The 16,427-nt window shown below is 39.9% G+C and overlaps 1 protein-coding gene across 1 annotated transcript in view; it reads left to right on the top strand.

Annotated features, from left to right (window-relative positions):
• Nucleotides 1-16,427, top strand: part of NR3C1 (nuclear receptor subfamily 3 group C member 1) — a 479,527-nt gene that overhangs the window by 52,363 nt on the left and 410,737 nt on the right. The gene's annotated exons all lie outside the window — the stretch shown is intronic.

The following is a 16,427-nucleotide window of genomic DNA, read 5'->3' as shown; positions in this document are numbered from 1 at the left end:
AGTGGAGTCTATTCATCTGTCTCTTTGGAAGAAGAAATGGTGGGTGTGACTCCACACAGCTATCTTGGCAGGCTAATAAAGACTACCTTCCAAGCTCCCCAGGCTGGAGCCTTCCCTAAAGCTAGCCATGCACAGCTCAGTCTTGCTGTAGTTTGCATGCCCACAGCAGATTCCCTTCTTTAAGAAGTCTCTGCAAATCAGGCCCAGACAGACTCCAATGCCTATTCATCTAAAGTTCACTAGGCAATGCGCCTGGTGTCATTTGAGCAAGCTGCTTAGCAGCCAATTTTTTTTTTAATGATATGATTGCCCAGGCTTTCAAATACCATTATGAGACTTTTTATCCTTTATTCAGGGCTTAAAAAAATTGACATTTTAGTTTGACAGAGATGTTGAGGAGAAATATTTGGAAAATTGCTCTTTGGGGCCAGATGATGCAGTGGGTCACAATCACTGAACATATTTTGAGGGGAGGAGGTCTGTGGTTGTCCCCATTCTTCCCTGTCCCAGAGCTCTTAATGACTGGCAGTCACTGGCTATTAAGGAAATCAGTACTACCATGGATAGGAAGAGGGTAGAAGTAATTCCCAGGACAACTCTGAGATTCATTAGAAGAGTTCTTAGGAACAGAGGACCACCCAGGCCTTGCCTTAGGGCCCCCTCCACCCTCAGTGACAGAAAACAAGGAGGCCCTAGGTATGTCCTGCCTTGCATTCCAAACCTTGCACTGATGCAGCCTGTCTGTTATTGGAAACAGTTACCAGCCAATAGCAGAGTGTTGTGCCTGCTGCTTCACTCCAGCCACACGTAACTTCAGGGTTACAATATAATCTGCCTCACACGGAGGGAAGAGAGTAGATAGTACATTATACATACCCAAAGTCAAAACAGGGGTGTCAAGATTGGCTTTAATAGAAACAGTTATGTATTTCCATGAACATTTTCTGAGTTGCTCTCAACAGTTTGGGAGTTTTCTCACATCCACTTATCTAGAGAAAGATGTGGGTGATACCACAACATGGCAGCCTCATCCCCTCAGAAGCTCACATACATGTGACTGACCAGGAGAAGCAGGTGCAGGACCCTGGGGCATTTAGCCTCATGAAAACAAGAAAGCTCGTTTCCATCACAGCTGTGACCTGGCATCTAGTGTGTTGCCTGGCATATAGCAGGATGAATGAATATAGATGGCACACAATCACCGAATGAGCCGTCCTTCCCTCTCCCACCTCTTCCTCTCCCTATCTTCTCCATCCCACTTCCTCCCACCCTCACTTCTTCAAAAGCAGGGACAAAATCAGAGTATAAGGTCTGGTCGTGAAACAGAAAGAGTCAATGTTAAGTGACTAAGAGGCAGAAGCAGTGTCTGTGTTAGTTAAGAATGTAAACTTAGGGCCAGGCACTGTGGCTCACGCCTGTAATCCCAGCACTTTGGGAGGCCAAGGAGGGTGGATCACAAGGTCAGCAGTTCAAGACCAGCCTGACCAACATGGTGAAATCCTGTCTCTACTAAAAATACAAAAATTAGCCAGGCGTGGTGGTGCATACCTATAATCCTAGCTAATCTGAGGCTGAGGCAGGAGAATCACTTGAACACAGGAAGTGGATGTTTCAGTCAGCCTAGATCGTGCCACTGCACTCCAGCCTAGGCAGCAGAGCAAGACTCAAAAAACATTATATATATACATATATATACATATATATATATATGTATATACACACACACACACACACACACACATATATATATATATATATATATATATATATATATATATGAACTTAGGAGTCAGGAAGACTTAAATTTAAGTCTTATCCTTTGCCACATGTTAGTTGAATGTCCTTAGACAAATCACTTGTCTGAGACTATTTTCTCATCTAGAAAGTGGGGCTAATAATAGTACCTACCTCATAGACTTGTGATAAGGGTTGTAGATAATGCATGTAAAATACTTGGCACACTACTTTAGACTTTAGTATTCAATAAGTGTTAGCTGCTTTTGCTATCTTTCCATATGCTAATTAACACTATGCAAGAATCAACCCAACTAAGTGACCACAGACAGACCTGCATCCCTCTGAGAAAAACTCCTACTTTTTCCATCTCTGAAGCAACTGCAATCTCTAGAATTATTCTTGGTACAGATCTGACCATTGATTAGCTTGGTTTCCATGGTGACATTAGCCAACCTTTGGGCTTTCGTGTCTTCGTTGCAAACAAAGATGGCCGCTCTATGTACCCACAAAGAAAATCGCATGTGAAAATGATTGGAAAGAGTCCTAAGAGCAAATAGGAGGTTTTGGTTTACACTCTCATCTAGACAGCTAACATTTTAGGATTAGGTTAGGGAGTGGAAAGGAATGTAAACGTCTGGGAGCACTGTGTAATGTGTACGCAAAGACATTTATCCCAACGTCACTGACTCATATGCATCAATTAATGGAAGAATTTGTAATTCATAACAAATATGCCAACCGTTCTGTGTATAATCAGTAAACAAGTTTTATCTGGAGAGCAAAATAAGTCACATGGTCTCCATTTTCATTCCAGTGATGTCCATGGTGGTTTTAAAACTTCAGGGCAAGGTGGTAGAGAATTAAAAATAAGCCAGGCATGGTGGCTCATACCTGTAATCCCAGCACTATGGGAGTCCAAGGTAGGTGTATCACCTTGAGGTCAGGAGTTCCAGACCAGCCTAAGCAACATGGCAAAACCCAGTCTCTACAAAAAAATACAAAATATTAGCCAGGCATGGTGTCACACGCCTGTAGTCCCAGCTGCCTGGGAGGCTGAGGTGGGAAGATCACTTGAACCCAGAAGACAGAGGTTGCAGTGAGCTGAGATCGCACCACTGCACTCCAGCCTGGGCAACAGAGCAAGACTCCATCTCAAGAAAAAAAGAGAGAGAGGGAGAATTAAAGAAACCTCAGGCTGTAGCTCCACTAGTGGACAGCCCTTTTTCTCATACACAGTAAAGCAGTGTATATATAGAGCAAAATTATATGAATAGAAATGAAATGGCCAAGAAGGAAAAAGGAAATAGTGGATGCAATCATCTTCATAATTCAATTAATGTTCTTTGAGCATACCATGCCAAGAATTTTGCATATATTGTCTCAACTTTTGCCCATAAGTAGATACTATCATCTCCATGTTGCACAGGAAGAAGAAATTAAGGCTTATAGAGGTTAAGTAATTCAGCTAATGTCACAGACCTGTGAAGTGCAGACCATTGCCCTTTTTTTTTAATGTCTACTATTCTTGTTTTGTTTTCTTGGATGGTTGAGTGGAACTTGCCACTTTGAGTTACCCTCTACATTGACAGAACGTGAGGTAAAGTGACATTTAGAGTGTTAGATGACTCAGTCTCTTCTTGAACTGGCAAAAAATCAAGAATGAGCTTGTGCCATTGATGCTTGTAGTCTGTGGAATCCCATATAGTTCTTCCCTAGCTGTAGATCAGGGTCAATCTGCAGTGACAGAGCTTTCTACTTCTCTAACATACCATCAGTTCTCTTATCACTGTAACGATCTTTTGGGTGACCTTCCATCAATCAGCCTGCTGTTCCGTTTCCTTCATTGTCATTTATGAAGTGTATCCTATAAGTAAAGCCCATTTCTACTGGGCACATAGGGGACAGAAAAGTGAAAGAGATTATCCCTGTCTCCCCACAAGAAACTAGTCTAGTGGAATTGACATGAATAATTAGGTAGAAAGAGTGAGATGGATGGATGAGGAGACTATGAGAAATATGAGAATAAAGGCTAGAATAATATGCTATGTGAGCAGGAAAGAGAGGGTGCTAGCTTGAGGGTGGGGATCTGAAAAGCCATCTTAAAGAAGTAGAAATTGATCTAGGCTTTGAAAGAAGGATGAGGGATGAGTCTTGGAGAAGAGTCATGCTACCAGGCAGACAGAACTGTCTTGATTATCCAGCTCATAGAAGGCCATCTTTTCTGCCTTTTTCACTGGGCCCAGGAATAGTCTGAGCTTCTTTCTCCATACAGCAGCCCAAGGGATCACCACCAATTCGACATAACTGTTCAATATGTGGAACGACTCCTCTTGACTATCCCTGATTTATCCCTGTAGTGGTTCTGCAGGAAGGAATGTTAAGCCAAGTAATAGGGGAATGGTTGTATCCCATAGACCTGAGTAGATGACCATTTGGTTTCAGAGAAGGGAGGGTCTTCCAATAAAAATAAAGTGTACAACACATATAAGTACCTACTTATAGACATATCCTTGGAACTTCTTACCTTATTCCCTATCTGTCTCTTGTCTATGCCTCTCATGATACTTTAGTTAATGAGACATTTGTTGTTCACTTACTTTGTGCAGGGCTCTTTGCTAGGTATCATACAATGATACGTAAAATATGCCATCTGTCCTCAAGGAGCCATCAACTTATGGAAGTCATAAGACCTACATTCAGAAAACTATACAAATACATATAATAAGAAGGTCATGTGTGTTGGCATTTCAAAGTTCTACACTCTCCCATCTCCATAAAGTAAACTGGCTTGAAAAAGCAATCTGCCTCCAAAATATGGAGCTTGCTCTCAAGAGAAAGTGACTCACATAAAAAGATGATGATTTTTTTGCTCTCCTGCTTGTCTCAGATTTTTTCTTATCTGTATGATCCCACATTCAAATTCAAGTTTTGAGATGAATACACAATTTCCCTTTGTATTGTGTGACATTCTAAGCTATTAATCTCAACTGATAATTTTATCTGTGTAATGGCTTCTAAGTAGGATGAGACAAAAATTCCTTTCTGATATTAAAGTTGGGAACCAAACAGAATAAATGTTTTACATCTGACCCAAGCATGTAGCGGAAAAATACAGAACCTGTATTTTCAAATCATTTAAAATGAAAGATGAAATTGAAACAGAAAGTCAATAACCAAATTAATCATCTTATTACAAAGAAAATGTAACCTGCTTCATTACTGTAATGGCAAACATCAATAGAGTAGAAAATTGACCAGTTTTCTTACATTGGAAAAAAATCCGATTCCTGGTTGCCAAGGAAGTTCTACTCACATTAGCCTTTACTGCATCTTCTGTAATGAATTAGGCACTGTAGGGTCTCATTAGCACATTACTAATGTAAGTTTTAAAAGCCATATTAAATAACATAAAATGTGATGTATTAATGTGGTGAGGCTGGGTGTTAAGAGAACAAATTTACATTTTACTGTTTTGAAAGTGAACCCATTCAGTTTTGAAGATAGTCAACAGCACATGTAAAATCATCAAAAAGCCTATCCAAATGTAATAGCAAATTAGAAAGTGAGGCATGTAAGTCTAAGAGGGAAATCACCTTTTGTACCTAAAGCAAGTCTTCCCAGATAAATCACTTGACTGATCAGATCACGGGTCAAGAAGTTGGATCCTCGCTCCATCATACTGGATTACACTTAAGGTTCTAATGTGTCAAAAACTTATTTTAAGATATATTCCTTTTCATACACTATGTTATCTTCACATTCACTCACACAATTTTAAGATCTTAAAGTGGTATAAATTAAAAGTCATAACAAAAGCAAAGAAAAAAATAACGTGGAAAAAAAAAAAGGAGTATTCAACAATAAGAGTGTACTTGGAGGGGCAGAGCACATTCCCTCTGACTCTATTAAAATGGAATGTGCCGCCACAGCATTGCAGTCCCTTTTCCAACCTATAATTAATGTTCGTCTTATTTGTGGTGGGAAACTAAAAATGTTCTGAGAGGTGATATAAGGCATTTCAGAGGGTAGCAGAGGTGGCAGCCAGTGCCGTGAGGAGAACACAAGAGCACTGCCACGATGCCATCATTTTCTTCCCTGTTCTCACAAAAGTGTTACAAGCAGACCCAGCTCCCAACAGGCAGGTAGTAGAGAGTATACAGGTGCATTTTGGATGGGAAAGAGGCACTATATGTATGTATGTGTGTGGCAGATGTTGAGTGGCCTGTGTGAGCTGTCTCTTCTTTTCATTTGTTTCAGCCCTTGAATGTTTTACTCTAATTAATGTGTTCATTTTCTGTTCTCATGCCCAGAGCATGTTGCAATAGTCATAATTTTAAAAATTGGAGAAATCCATTAAATAAATAATTAGTTTAAGGTGATAAAACACATTAATTTAAGTGATTGAGAACAACTAGTACCAGCTCTAAATAAAACAATTTTTTAAGAAAAAAAAAGGCACACTTTTAGAATTCCAACTTCAGAGTACTACTCTGTTTGTCTGAAAATACAAGGTTGGCACCAAGCCCAGAAGGTGGTAAGTGGAGCTTTGATAGACCAAGACAGACAGGAGATTCCAGAGCCAAAAGACCCCTGGTCAACACACCCTGCCTTCTGTTGCCCAGGGTCTAAATGGGGGATCTATTAGCAGAGACCCAGAGTGCATTTCAGCTGTCACCTTTTGTGTATACAGAGACAGCTTAATTTTAGCAAGGAGGATGACTTTGTACCTGAGGCTTTCAGCCTCATGTACTAAGGATTTTAGATAGAATTCAAGTTGAGAGGATAATTGAAAAAGTGTCTTTTTGTTGTTGGGACTGGGTAAATGTGTGCATAAAAAATAAGTGACTGATTTAGATGTACGTTAGCTATTGTTCACTAATATTAAAAGCTTGAGGAACTGGTTTCCCATAAATCTCTGAGTCATATATAGAATACTGAAATGTACATATCCCTTATCTGTCTATAATTAAGTGGGCCTAATTTTTACCCAATAGCTAATCATAGATTACTATACCATTCATTTGAAACACTTTGTCTTCATAGCTAAGCGTGTCTCCTATACATCCTTGCCCGTGCCCTGAATTGGGTAATACAAGTCTTTTGAAAGGCCTTTTCGTGGTCTTAGACTTTGTGTAAAAGTCTTTTGTGGTCTTCTCTGGGTCTTTTTTTTTTTTTTTTTTTTTTTTTTTTTTCAAAATTTTTTTTTCATGGAAGTGGATTTGTCAGTCACAAAAAAATAAGGTTAAGTTTATGTGTAAGTGCAACATAAATGTCCATTGTTCTATGCAGATCAAAATTGGCATACTAACATAAAGATGCTCAAAAATGTATTTTGCTGTTTAAATCTTATCAATTTAAGTTGGTAGAGTTTCTAATACTGGCTAATTTCAGATTTTGCATCTTCAGATTCTCATGACTCCAGCTACACTTAATGCATTGCAAGAGAACAGAAATATTCTTTTTCTCTTCTTCAACTGATTTATTTTTCCTTAGTTTATTTACATGGATGGAATATAAGATAGATAATATAAGATCAGTTCAAAAAATAACTCTCTAGTATCTGTTGACAATTTTTAAAATAACCCATAGTAGATCAGTTCAAAAAATAACTCTCTAGTATCTGTTGACAATTTTTAAAATAACCCTAATTGCCACAGAGAGGGTCTTCTAATTTATCATATGACCTTGTACCCCCAAACTACTTCTTTATCCATAAATTGTAATGGAAACAGCCTCCCTTCTTTCTTTTCTCAAGTAATGTGAGATTCAGTCTTTCACTGGTTATGAAACGTCTTTAAAATATGCGAAGTGTTATATAAATGTAAGGTAGTATTATCCATTGCTAATCTTGTTTTAAGGCCTTTCATATATTCAGAAGTTTCACTAAGTGTTATCATGTCATATTTTCTCAATGGCTCTGTTTCGGTAAAAAAAAAAGCACTAGAGCTAAACAACTGAATTAATTAAAGCGTGGTTTTTGCTTGTTTGGTTAGGAGAATTGACTCATATGATATCTGTGCGCATGTTCTCTGTGCCCGTTCTCTTGTCTATCTGCTTCATATCCCTTGGACTTCATAACAGAAAGGATGGAAATGACAAAAAGAGGCCACAGACAAGTTTTCTGGTTTTTTTCCTGTTTGTTTGTTTTTGGAAGGGGGTGACAAATTTTCAAAATCTCGAATCCTGTTTCAGCTTCTCCTAGAAATAGCTGGAAAAATGCACAATCCTACTTATTAAGTACAAAGCTGATCAACTAAGCATCTGGCCTCCCCAGCAATAGAGGAAGCCCCAAACAGAGGTAACACTAGAGCATTGCAGGTCCAGCTGCCTGGTCTTCATTAGGAGGGCTTGTTTTTTTCCCATGTTGTTGAGTATGGGAGTAATGAAATGCTCGTCCTTACTGAATACTGTAAGAGCAATTGTTCTGAATACAGAATGAGGAAATTGGAGTTTAAACATTTCTAAGAACATCTCCTTCCTAATGATGCCTTTCTTTATAGAGCCTCACAGAGTTTATACAGCTATTCACAGAGTCAGCTTCAAAAGTGGTCCCCAGAGATGAATGGGCAGCCGCTGTTACTAAGCCTGCTGAGAATCCAAGATGTCAAAGTGAAGTGGCTTTATGAAAGACACTTGCTTCTTCTTAGGTTCTAAAGCATCTAAAAGAGGAAAGAAAAGTTGGCCGGGCGCGGTGGCTCAAGCCTGTAATCCCAGCACTTTGGGAGGCCGAGGCGGGTGGATCACGAGGTCAAGAGATCGAGACAATCCTGGTCAACATGGTGAAACCCCATCTCTACCAAAAAAAAAAAAAAAAAAAAAAAAAAAAAAAAACATTAGCTGGGCATGGTGGCGCGTGCCTGTAATCCCAGCTACTGAGGAGGTTGAAGCAGGAGAATTGCCTGAATCCAGGAGGCGGAGGTTGCGGTGAGCTGAGATTGCACCACTGCACTCCAGCCTGGGTAACAAGAGTGAAACTCCGTCTCAAAAAAAAAAAAAAAAAAAAAGTTACAATTTAAAGCCAGAAACTTGACTGCCTTCTTTTTGCGGGCTATGGGAAAGCAGAATCCACCTTGGGAGAAAGAGCTTTATATTCAGGAAAATGCCTTGCTGGGTCTCTTTAGGTGTGCAATGTGAGCCGCTGCCTCTTCCAAGGCATCACATATCTCATACGAGAAACAAACAGAGCGAAATCAGTGCCCCTAACATAATAAGAGAGAAATTTGGGGATGAGGACCCTGCAAAAGACAAAGAAGGAGATCAGAAGAAAGGCCAGGAAAATAAAAGAAGGCAGATCTGGGAGGAGGGACAGCAGCAAGGAGCTGCCAGAGGCAGGTGGTGGACGAACCATTGGCTGCATGTCACCCTGGACACTTCATTATTCACAGCAGCCTTGAGGGAAGTGGAAGGAACTCAGGGACAAGTTTTGGAAAGACAGTATGCCACCCTTTTACTCACAGAAATACTGACAAAGCACTGGAAACATTAAGAACCAACCAAGCAGCCCCCGCTCGGAGAGTCTGAACTTCACCAAGAAGGTGATGGAGGGGTAGGTGCTCCTCCACCTGGGCAGGAACAGCAGGCAGAGCATTTCTCTGAGGGCACGACATATGCAAAGGCATGGAGGTCTGAAAGCACATGAGGAGCTTAGACAAAAAGCCAAATTGTGGTGGCTCTTTTTTTTTCTTTTGAGATGGAGTCTCACTCTGTCACCAGGCTAGAGTGCAGTGGTGCAATCTCTGTTTACGACAATCTCTGCACCTCTCAGGTTCAAGCGATTCTCCTGCCTCACCTTCCTGAGTAGCTGGGATTATAGACATGCACCTCCACACCAAGCTAATTTTTTTTTTTTTTTGTATTTTTAGTAGAGACAGGGCTTCACCATGTTGGCCTCGATCTCCTAACCTCGTGATCCGCCTGCCTTGACCTAGCAAAGTGCTGGGATTACAGGTATGAGCCACTGCACCCAGCCTGTGGTAGCTCTTTTTAATCAGGCTAAAACATGTTTTTCTTGACTGTTAAAAAATGAGTAACTAAAGAAGAAATTTAGACAGGAGGAAGACAAACAGATTTGTGTTGTACAAAGACAGCTCGGGTATGTTCCTTCCAACCACTTATTTATTCAACAAATATTCACCAAGCTCTTATGTGCTAGGACTATACTAGGCACTGGGATGTGGTAATGAACTAACAGACTAATTCTTACTTTCATGGCACTCATAGCTTGGTTAGGAGATAGACTTTAATAGTCACAAAAATTAACGCTCAATTATAAGTGGTGGAAAATGTTATACAAGGAGTGCTTTGATGGAGAATTAGAAGGGTGACCTAACTTTGATTGGGGCTCAAAAGGGAGTCAGTTCGAGTAAGGCCACGCACCTGAAACTTGACAGATAGACGCGTACAAGCCAAGCTAGAAGGGATATGGGGCTATGTAGCACCTGGGGAGCTAGAGGCTGAACAGTCCATCAGAAAGCAGTTCTAAGGGTCCAGGCAGGTTCCTGACTTCTCATCTACAATTCAAGGGTGGGTCTGTGTTGGTCTCTAAAGCCACCTGCAGCTCTGAAGTTCTATAGCAAGTAAGCATCTGCTATGTGTTTCACATTAGGCTAGGAGGGGTTTGGGAAGGAAATGAAAGATACCTAAGATAGGGGTCCTCACCAAATAGAGGTCTGTCCAACTAGTTGAGCTTTTGGTACCAATTCAGAGAGTTTAGCTGTGGGTATATATCAACCTTCATAGAGTCTTGATAAAATTCTTATAGTACTTTTAATTGTTTCTCATTGAAATGTTAGAACCACGTACCACTCCCCAGAACCCAACTTCTGTTTCTTAAGTTTCTCCTCCTGGATTGCCTCTTATTTAGGGCTCTCCTGTTACAAAGTGTTTATATATATACTCACTCACACAAAAAATATATATATATATATATATATATATATATATATATATGCACACGCACACACACACACATGTATATATATTTATATATATATACAAAGTGTATATATAGGTATTTGAAACTTGCAATGTCTGATACAGAATTGAACACATACCACATATCAGCAGCAGCATCATGTTTATAGTAGAGATAAAGGTGTTATTAACCAGCTGAAAAACTGCCATGTAATTGGTGACTACTAATAACTTACAGGGACAGTGCCTTGCACTCAAAAATATTTGGATGGATACATGAACATACAAATGAACTCTGCTTCAAGGTGTTCGACTAAGAAACAGAGTGAAGCACCTGCCGCAAACTCTCAGGCTGTGATACACATACAGTGCGATTGTGTGCTGTCCTTAAGTGCTTCCACTCATGTGATAGACAAAAGGCAGGAGGTGTTCCCACTCATTCCCTACACACTCAAAACAATTCTTGTTCTGCCCACTCAGTTTCTCTTCCCACCCCTGATAAGCTCCAAAGAGCTTCTCTCCCGGATTTTCTGGGCTTTTATATTCAGAACTGGGAGAAAATTGAGCAAAAGAGGAGATAATATGCTTTGGCCAGGCTTGAGGGAATGCAACAGTTTTATGTTCTTTTCTTATTTTTGGGCCACTTTTTCAGTAATTTTTATAATTTTACATAATAAGATCACATCATAAATTCTATTTTCTTTGTGGGGGCCGTGTTAAATAAACTTTTACTTTGTTAGTTTGCCTACCTTCACACTCCTCAGGAAGAGCCTATCGTCTGTCTGTGTGTGTGTCTGTGTGTCTCTCTGTCTCCTATTTTCTTTTGGGCAGAGCAAGCTACCAATGAAGCAGCAGTAGGCAAGGGGAGAGGAATGGAGGGGAAAATGGGCATTTTAAGCAGGGTTATTCTAATGCATGAGTCGCCTTTACAGCATCCAAGAAAAGCAAGCAAAGGAGATGAGCTATTATGAAATTCCGCCTTGGCTGTTGAACTGTTGGCTGGTGGCTGGTGGCTGTTTGAACAATGAGGACACAGCTCTGAAACAGGCTTAGGGGAGGCTGCTCCAATTTTCTAGGCAGTGACTGCCTTCTACTTGGTCACCTCCTGACTGCTCTTCCACTTAGTGATGACAGATTCTAATTTCAGAAATGTAGACACAGGAGCTGAAACAGGTGCAGGCCTAGACTCATGGAGAGAAGGTTTAGGGAGGCACATTGAAGCTCCATGCATTTAGTTTTTCTAGCAAATGGAAGTCATCCATGAAAGAGTGGGTGCCCTGTCAAAGTGTTAACAGCACTGATGAAACAGGTCTCATCTTATATAGGTGGCCAAGCTAAATAATACCTAAGGCCCTCACTTACACCAAAACACCACTGATTTAGACATTCACTAAACACGCACTGCATGGAGACACGTACAACGTTTATTGTGCAAACCCGAGATGGAGCCCTTGTCCCAGCCCCTCATCAGGTCTCCAGAACCCCAAGTAACCTGGCTAGTTTTCAAGTTGATTTCTCAATAATTCTGATGGGAAGAATGTACTTTTCAAGATTCCATTTATTTCCCCACATACCAAAAAGACTTGTCTAACCTGTCAGCCTACAACTACCACCAAACACAGCACCAAGGTGCATCTTAACTTAAAGAAAAAAAAAAAAGACAAAGACTTGTGCAGTTCAAATGCAATACAAATAAAACTGGTTACGGGGCAGTTCAAACGATTTGAAAAAAAACTATATCTCGGAGAGGCAAAAGGTCTGTCAGTGACCACAAATTGAGTTCATACTACTCTTCAATACTTTGGACATGGCAGAAAAGTGTTAAAATGCAAGGTTAGCCTGTCTTTTGGTGACAATATAGCACCTGGTTCTACCCTCTGGGAGGTTCTTAATCTTCCATTATTGTCCTTTGCTGCCTCTGAAGTGGGGGTTGTGGCACAGGCCCTCCTTACTGTCTTTCTGTTCACAAAAAGTCATTTTAAGTTCCCTGCTTTTCAGACAGATACAACTTTGTCAAAAATTCAGTAGACTTCCCAGATATTTGCTTCCATTTAGTCCCATGTACCAGTGGCATCTACAGTTTTTGTTTGAGACACAGTTTTCAAAACTGCTTTATTTCTTTGTAGATGCCTTTGAACTTAATGGTCACACCCCAAATCCAATCTTTGCCCTGAGTCATTTGAGTCATCTATGTTTTCTGGGCATTTGTTATTCACGGCTTTTAAAAAAGATCACATTTCTCACAGTTTGTGGTCCAAATGCAAAGGGTTTTCCAATCTTTTAAGGCGTCGCATTTCTGGGCTCTGTTGTCTTTCATTTGTACAGATTCCTTCATTTGTACCAAGTGTGTACGTGTCTGACTCTATCCTTTTTAAAATAGTACTTTGCTGACTGCAACCAACAGTGGCCAAAACATGCTACAATTTTGTATCCTCTGAAACACTGCCCTAGAGCTACCATCTCATAACTTAGAAGTGGTTCCTCTTCTAAGTTATCACAGGTGATAGTTTCCACAATTTTTTTTTCTACTAACTAGCATCAGCTCCTCATTTCGAGTCTCCATTACCAATTTCCTCACTGCCTGTCACCTGACACGTAAGCCACATACATTCGGCTTTCACTATGGCAATTGATACCGTTTGGATGTTTGTCTTCTCCAAATCTCATGTTGAAATGTGATTCCCAATGTTGGAGGTGGATCCTGGTGAGGAGATATTGGATCGTGGGGGTGGATCCCTCATCAATGGCTTAGTGCTAGCCCCTTGGTGATGAGTGAGTTCTTGCTCAGTTATTTCACGTGAGATCTCATTTGAAAGTCTGGGACCTCCCCACTCTCTCTCTCTCTCTTGCTTTTGCTCTCACCATGTGATGTGCCTGCTCCTGCTTCACCTTAACTGTAAGCTCCCTGAGGCCTCACCAGAAGCCTAGCAGATGTTGGCACCATGCTTGTGCAGCCTGTAGAACTATAAGCCAATTAAAACACTTCAAAAATTACATGTTCTCAGGTATTTCTTTACGGTAATGCAAGAACAGCCTAACACAGCAATACCCTACTTGTGGTATCATACGGCTGGTTTTGTCATGAGCTAGGTTATGCTACAGAAACAAACTCACCTCTCAAATATCTGTTTGTTAGTATTTAAAAAGTTCATTCTTTACTCAAAGTCCACCATAGGTCTAATGACTGTCTATGATACCTCCCTTCCACGTAGTGATTCAGGGATCCAGGCTGTTTCCATCCTGTTAGTATACAACTAGAATGCATGGCAAAGGAAAAGAGAGCTGAGATGGTAAGGTAGCAGCTCTAAAATGCTTTGGAGAAATAGTTACACACAAGTCATTTCTCCTCACAGCCCTTGACCTTGGCAAACAGTGCTTGCCTAAACAGCAAATGTCTCTGGCACACATACTAAATCAAACTCTGAGAGTAGGGTATGAAATCTCCATTTTAATACCTAACCCAGTGTTTGAGAACATTTGTTCTAAGATAGGCGATGGTATTCCTGTGTAATTCTTAATAAAAGTGAAGTTTAGAAATGTTGCAAATTACCCAAGGTTACACAAATTTAGTGGCAAAACTGTTTGTGCCTCTTAATTCAGGTCAATTCCAAACTGCTGAAGTATAAAAAACCCATAACAATGAAAGCTATGATATTTAATTAAGATCATAGAATGAAGAAACACACATTCATTTTCTTTACTGGGACCCTAAGAGTTGACAGAAATGGTATCGCAAAACAGGTTAAAGCAGTGTGTTAGCAAAATCAAACAAAAGGCAGAAAGACAGAAGGAGAGGAGGGAGAAACATTTTCCCACAGAAGAGGAAACAACTTGGTCAAGTGTAAATCTGCTAATGCTTCACACTCATAAGCTTAAAACAAGTCAAAAACCTCTGATTAGATCTCCCTAGTCCTTAGCTAGGCCAGATGACAGGGTTTGAAAGATGTGTGATGTACCTGGATATCCACATGGTATTTACGAGGATTGTGGACAACACTTTATACTTCTACAAAGCTGGCTTCACATGTGAGCTTCAGTCTTGCACAGAAACTGCTTCAAGTCTGCAACAAAAGTTCACATTTGCTGAGAATGAAAATACTCTGTCACGGTGAAGGGATAAGCCTCAGAACTGAGAGAGTTTGCTTTGGAATTTGCAAATTTTATCCTTGGATCATACCAAAGAAGAAAAAATAAATGTGGGTGAAGAAGAGGGAAATTCTTGCTTGCTAAGAAGACAGAAATAGCTTGAGCTAATTATATTAACCTAAAAAAGTAAGAGAAAATTAATGAGAAATAAGAATCTTAACTCTGGAAATAGCCTCTCTTCTATGCCATTGCAATCCTGTACCCTTTGGTGGCACAAGCTCAGGTCAGAAGCTAATCTGCCAAAATGAAATTCTAGAAATAGGGAATGCTTATAGGCATCTTAAGTCAAGCTAAGTATCTTCCAACATTTTCCCAAACTGTTTGGTTTAGTAAAACATAATTCCAATTTTGCTTCAGGCCTTTACTTTTGGAAAACCATATGTGTTTTTGAACAAATTCAGTTTAGATGTTTCTTATTTTCCTGCCCTTTAACTCATTAAAATGTTATTTTGTAGGAGTCATTTGTTTGGGAAGCAATTTGATTCTTTTGGAAAAACTTTGAAAGCCTTTGTTTTTGGGATAATAAGCAAAATGTTGCCTGTTTTTAAATCTATACATTCCAAGTGAACTGGAAAATTATGGTAATTATCTAAGTCAAGGATTCTTATAATGTGGTCCCCAGACCAGTGGCACCATCAGCACCTAAAGGCCCTCACACTCACAAGCGCCTCACAGCTGGTTCAATGCTATAGCCGCAATGAAATTCCTGATACTTTGATATTTGTAAGTAAAGTTCAATGGGATACTGGGACATTCACAGGACACTTGGTGAATGAGTGTGAGCAGAGATAAGTCTCATATGTGTACCTGCATTTCTTGCTGCCCCATTTACAGATAACATTTACAATGCCCCCTGAGCACAGAATTTCAGTGGCTCCATATGCATAAGATTCAGAGTATAAAGTAAGCATGTTATTTCTATAACTGAATAAACTGTGAGGAGAGAGGGAACTGGAGAGGTACTGGCAGCCCAGAGAAGTCACACTTTTCATTTGAACCAGAACTTTCCTTGAAAAAAAAAAAGAATTTTGAATGCTTTCACAAAAAGAAAGCATTCTAAAAAACATGAACCACCAAAGAAGCCTATCATATTCTTTCTAACTTGTGTATTAGCCACAGCTTACACTCAACGAAGGAACGGGAAAGCTAAGGCAACCTATGGTTCCTTGTCCTGTCAGTATTTCCTTACCCACCAGTAAATGAATGGAAGCGAACTTTTCTGGAATGTGTCCACATTAAGGAGTGAAATAAAAACAGCAGAGTCTGTTTTACACTGCAGCTCTACTCTTCCAGTAAGAACAGAATACATCTGTATGTATGAGCTATTAAAGATGAATTGTATAATTTCAGTGACTCCTCAGGCAAATTAAATTCTCTTTAAAATTGGCGTTGTATGATCTGCAGATGAATAGTATGATTCTTGCTAATAATTTACTATTTTAATTTTTCTTAGGACATTAAACAAAAAAAAATGCCATGATTAGTGGAGAGAGATCATGGAAAATAGGAAATAGTTTTTATCTTTTATCTTATTTAATGAAAATTTTTTTTGCTTTTCGAATAAGGGACCCTGCATCTTCCCTCTGTGTGTGTGTGTGTGTGTGTGTGTGTGTGTGTGTGTGTGTGTGTGT

This window comes from Sapajus apella, unplaced genomic scaffold, assembly GCF_009761245.1.
Source record: "Sapajus apella isolate SASKATOON/1434 unplaced genomic scaffold, GSC_monkey_1.0 scaffold1, whole genome shotgun sequence".
NCBI lineage: Eukaryota > Metazoa > Chordata > Mammalia > Primates > Cebidae > Sapajus > Sapajus apella.
This window is presented reverse-complemented; position numbering and strand designations above follow the sequence as displayed.